Below are 6000 nucleotides of genomic sequence, written 5' to 3'. Positions count from 1 at the left end.
TGAAGGTGGTATAATTTTTTTTTTTTTTCTTCTTTTAGGTCTGTTAATAAACTTCTTTATATTCTTTCAAGTTTGGTGCCTGTTTTGCATTTCTCCTAATTCTTATCTCACAGCAGATAAACAGTAATGAGTATTTTGGACCAAACCACTACAGAGCCCAAGCATAGTTTTTAAAATATCATTAGATTATACGAGTTTGTAAATGGAAAGTGTGAAAGTATGAAAGAAGATGAAGAATCTTCACTGAATATTAGATTTTGTTATAAACATGTGTTCCTTGACAACAAATCAAAACCTGATACCCAAAACCAAGGCTGCTTGCAGCTATCCAACTGCCGTGTTCTTTTCTTTCCTTCCTGACCAGTAATAATTTCCTGACAAGAACCAGTCATTTTGTTACAATAAAATATATCTATTAGCTGCTTCTAGATGACTAGCAGTAAACACAATGGTTTTATATTTCACTGTGCTCATTTGGATGTACTACAGATACTTGAATTCTGGCATAGGGTGCCACCTCAAATTTCTATTTCATGCAGTATATACTTTGAAATACATTTAGTCTCACAAAATTACATAAATGAGAATATGTTTATTACAGAGGAGTTGCACTGTCTTCAATTTATTTTTTTAAGCATCATCATGCTTTATTTTAAAAAAGACAGCAAAATTATAAAAAAGGAAAATGTTCTGCCAATAATAATAATAATAATAATGACAATAACAACAACAATAGTAATAATTTTGGTTTGTTTTAGATCTGTGATATGACCTTATTTCTCTGAACTCTTCCTGTATTAATACGATGTATTCAATTTCTTCAGACACATTAATGATATTATAACAAGTTTTTGTAGTTGTTCATTGACAAGCAGCCTTTAGGAAACACCCGGGAAATGTCCCTCTATAATTTTAAGAGCCAGAGAACATAAATCAAGGGTCAGACAGTAAAGACTGAAACATTCAATTTAAAATGGCTTCTTTCCAAGCTTGTTTTTTCCTGCTTAGATATACAATTATACCAATTGCCTCTTTTGTTTTTTGTTTAGATCTGATGCTCCTTTCTTTACTGTGCTGAAGATGCTTTTGTAAAGATTATGAATAACCTTATCCTAACCAAATCGAAGTCTCATCTTTTATTTACAAATTTGAGCAAGATCATTCACTGCAAATCCTCTGGTATTCTGAATCTCCCTAATTATAATTCCCTAGCAGTATATATCACTCTTAGTATCTTTTAGTAGCATTTTCTTCAAAGGTTTAATTCAGTCACTTATCTTTTGTATTCTATTTAAGGGACCTCATATAATCTCTGAGCCCTAAACATACAGTCAAAGCCTGAAAACATCTAAAGATTTTCTTGTACACCTGGTCTTAATCTAAAAGCGTCTCAAACACTTCATTCTATGCATCCCACATCAATACTGGAACACGAATTTGTCTTTTGTTTCAAACCTCTCCTAAGAATGTTTAACCACCTACCAAACTGAACTCCTCTAACAGCCATATACAAACTAGCAAGGGTAGATTATAACAAATATATTTTAGAAAGACATTTAACCCATGCTGGCATAAAAATACACCGTCTTACTGGTTGATACTGCTTCCATGGCTTTGCTATGTAATATTATCACAAAAACACACTATTGAAAAACTAAAGACCTGCCTGCATGCAGATTCTCCTTTCCTCTGCCTTTCAACATCGGTCCCACAAGATATTGCAGGCCTCCCTTCACATTTCTCCCTCCCTGATTTTTTTTTTCCCTTAAGGAAACAAAAGAGAGATTGGCAGAGAGTGGAGGAGCTGTATCTCCCTTCATTTAAATCAATCAAGGGATATCTATCCCAGATGCAGAAAGACCTCATTCAATACATTTTTATTGTAACAAGCTTTTCTTAGAAATGCAGAACTTCACAGAAAATATGCAACTCCACACAGACATTTCATTTTCCCAACTCACAGACTGAGCTACAACTATGTAAAATATTTCCAGATGTTTAACAAATACCTAGTGCAAAATACTTATCTCTGTGTGCGTGTGGGTGTGTGTGCAGTCATATGCAAATATACTATGCAACTGAAAATAATTAAAAGATGGGGTAGGCATCCAACAGGTAATAAATAGCAGATTTATGTGTAACCTTTATTCAGACCCCATTTTGTACAGATTATTATATTAAATTTTCTTACAAAGAAACTTCCTCCTACAATCAATGGGCCATCAAAATATATGCATATTTAACCTTACTCAAAGATTCCCTCTCCAAGAACTCCTGAACAAGTATTTTAACCGAACAGAAAGACTTCTAAAATTTTTATTCCATCATCTCTGTTTATGAAACACATGCTTGCATTAAAGTACTTCAGCCTGTACTGTGAAATTAAGGTCCGTAATTACTGACAGAATCATCATTTAGCATCCATTCATTTTGGATGTCCACCTAGAAACATCTCAGAGTGTGAATTTACAGGGTACATTGTACCATATTCCACACCTTCCATTCAAGCCACATTTCCAGTTTTTTGCTTTGTATATCCTCAAAGATTGGGAAAACAGATCACAACATTAGACTACCCAGCTACCTAGAATCACTGCAACTCTCGTAAGAGTCTAGGGGAAAACACACTGTAATCAGAGAGGATCAAATTGCCTTAGACTATGGACCCATATTATTTTCTTTCTGTTGTTTACTAGTTCACTATACCTATTCTAATCTCTAAAACAAGAAGGTAGAAGTGCAATGAAGTGTTTTCTGCGCAACCTATCTCACCACTAGGACAGCAATTCTAATGACTGCAAAAGTAAAGTTCAGCTTTATAGAAGCTAACACCTGAATGCTTGACTAAAACTGCAGTATTATTTTAAATGTAGGAGGTTTAATGGGATTTCACTTAACACATTCAGCTGTGAAAAAGGGACCTCACATGAATCTGTCTGGGGCATTGCAAAAGAAAGATCTTAAGTTCATTGATATTGAAGTTTCCCATTTGAACTCCTTGAATAAATTAGTCTCATGGCAACAATGAAATAATGAGGGATACAGGAAAAAATCCCATGGTATTGGCAGTACCAACACCAGTGCTGAGAGCAACTGCAACTTTGACTCACTTCACATTCCATCATCAGAAGCAAAATGTATGTTACTTTTTTGGTACTAACTCCTAAATTCCCTAAGCCAGACAGAAGAAAACTGTACTTTTGTAAGTGTCATGGCAAACGTAATACCAGAAGTACAATGACAATCTCAACTCTTTTCTCTCCCATATGCGTGTAAGTGACATACACATGTGTACACATATGCCCTTCTAAAACAAAACCCAAAATCTGATTTTTGGTTTATATGCTGCTAGTGAATTTTCAGCTCGAGCCAACCTTGAATTTTGCTTTAAACCATTTAAACATAATTATGTTTAATATATGAAATACATATTGTAGTAATATAAATATAATCAAATAATTGTATTAATTTTAGTAGTAGACATTTTGCCCCTTCTGCTTCAGTTTATGATTATTCCTAATATACACAAAATGAGATTTCAAATCAAATAAGCCAGTCAAAACATTAAATACATCTGATTAACCATCACCTCTCTTACTCTTTCCTTATTTTTAGGAAACTACTCCTGCTATTGCTTATATGCATGAGTTTCTAAAGATTTCAGGTACACCATCAGCAAACTTTCTCAATAGTAAAGGCTGCTTTACTGTTTGCATACCAAAACAAACCTGAACTACATTACACTGTACTATGCCACAGGAAAGTGATGAACAAGCAGAATGAAACACATTTAGGTGTTTTTTCAACAGGTAAAGACATATGGCAGAGATAATGAATGCTAACAAATAAATGTTTTTTGCTCTACTGTATCTATTGAGTACAATTTAATCAAACTTCTATGATGAACAAAAAATAAACATACATAATATTTGTTATACTAGGGACTTGATGCTTCAGCAGCAACAGGAAACTTTCCTATACACCAAATCTCTAAATCAATTGCATTTCCTACAATAATTCACTTCTTATGAACAGTTTATCTTCACCAAATAGTGACACTGCTGTTTCAGAAACAATATAATGAGGTCAGTTTCATCAAGATAAGTTCAGTTAAATTTTAACACAGCAGTGATTTGACTTTGTCTTCATGCAGAGTGCTGGTTCACTTTGTGATGGTTACTGCTTATTTCAATATATCTGCATTGTTTATTAATGTGCCTCTGATGAGTGAAGAGGATGAAATTGAAAATTTAGTGTAAAAGCAATAGTAACACCTGGATGTACCAATATAATAAACATCCTGTGTGTGACAGGAGGTACCTCTATGCTCAGGCAAACATGATATACACATTATTTGTAAACAGATACTTTCACATGGCAGACTTTTTTGTTTTCCCCTTTTGAGGCAAATCCTTAGATTTAGGAGTATTGACATAAAAATTGTGTCTTTGACCATGTCTCTAACCTCCAGGTTAGTAAGTACCTCCATGGCAGCACAACAACTTAACACCTATTTCAGTTTTAGTGAAGTAACAGTGTTTATTTCAGTTGCCTGAAACTAAGGAGGGGAAAATAAGCTGCTAAAACATAATAAATCACAGAGAAAGAAACCCATGCAAGATAAAACACAGAGTTATTGGAAAATTGTTGATGTGCTTTCTTCAGAGAAAATGAAAGGCTGAATTTACTGAGCAACAGCTCAGGTGCAACAGAACTAATCGAAGACTCAGTTTTGGTGTCTCTGTGTTTTGTTGATAAGGTTATCATACAGAATATGTCATACCAGACCATAAATGGAAAGACTTATCTCTTTTACCTCTGTGAAAGAATGTATTTGTATAATGACCTCAGCCTCTGTGAAGGTATGCATGTGCTTCTGTGTAGGGTCCACTGCTTCCTCCCTCCAAACTGTAGAATTTTCCTGACACTAAGGTCTTGTTCAAATTTGGTTGATATTGGCAAACTCACTTAAGTTACTTGAGGAAATGGACAAATTGGCAAAATGTGCTTAAAACTGATTTGCCCCACAAAACTGGCCTCCAGTTTCTATGTTAATTTTTACAGGCACATTTTAGCAGACCATTTCAGCTCCAGATTTCCCCAGTATATCTGGGGAGCACTTGCAGAACCAAAACCCACTTTCTAAGCCAGCCACTCAACTTTCCCTCTTCGGAGAAAAAAATAAAACCAAACCTGATCTAGTTTTTCCTGCTGCTTTTTTTGCTTACTCAGACATAATTCAACTAAAGTTAGAGCTGTATCAATATAAAATTGAAGACAGGTTCCTGTAAATTATGGGAGAATTTATCTTAAGCTAACAATTAAGAACACAAAATGAAATTCACAGCAACTGCCAAGTTGTAGTATTTCACATCATGAACCCAAGTAATTTCAAATGAACAAAACAATTCTGTGTGTTTCCATAGAAACAGGTTAGATGAGGCTGTATACTAAATAGCAGTCTCAGCAAACCAGACTGCATTGCAGAAATATCTTCAAAATACATTTCAAAGACAAATGAAAAGGATTTTAACAGCAGGACCTTTTTCAACACTTCTTTTCAAACACTAATGAATTCAATAAAACATACACATAACAAGAACCTTGACCAAATGCTAATGCACCAATGTTACCAATAAGGTAACATAAGGGTAAAGCAGATTGTCAGCATGAATTTTGATGTAAATTTGTAAGCAGATAGCTTGTTCTGCTCTGAAACAGGATTAAAAAATTTGAATTGCTTTTCTCTCTTAAAAAATACACCCTGAATGGACTAAAATAAATATCAGATATGCCATTGTAAATATTATTTGTAATAGTTCAAAGTTCTTTCATTCAAGATAGTTTCACACTCTAGAAACTAGTTTTATGTAACTAAAACTTAATTATTTGAGTTAACTCTAAAAAATGGCAGAGTACATATAAAATCTATCCTCTTTGTGAGATGTTATCAAAAATTCTAAATACTGGCCAACATACGCTCTTCTTAAAGTCAAAAGG

General features: G+C 34.0%; 1 protein-coding gene across 15 annotated transcripts in view; it reads right to left on the bottom strand.

The window, feature by feature from the left end:
* PAM (peptidylglycine alpha-amidating monooxygenase) overlaps positions 1–6000 on the bottom strand; it is a 122393-nt gene that overhangs the window by 29597 nt on the left and 86796 nt on the right. The window lies entirely within an intron of this gene.

Source organism: Corvus brachyrhynchos, unplaced genomic scaffold (assembly GCF_000691975.1).
Source record: "Corvus brachyrhynchos isolate BGI_N302 unplaced genomic scaffold, ASM69197v1 scaffold33, whole genome shotgun sequence".
Classification (NCBI taxonomy): Eukaryota; Metazoa; Chordata; class Aves; order Passeriformes; family Corvidae; genus Corvus; species Corvus brachyrhynchos.
The sequence above is the reverse complement of the archived record's forward strand: the minus strand, read 5'-3'. Positions and strand labels throughout refer to the sequence as shown.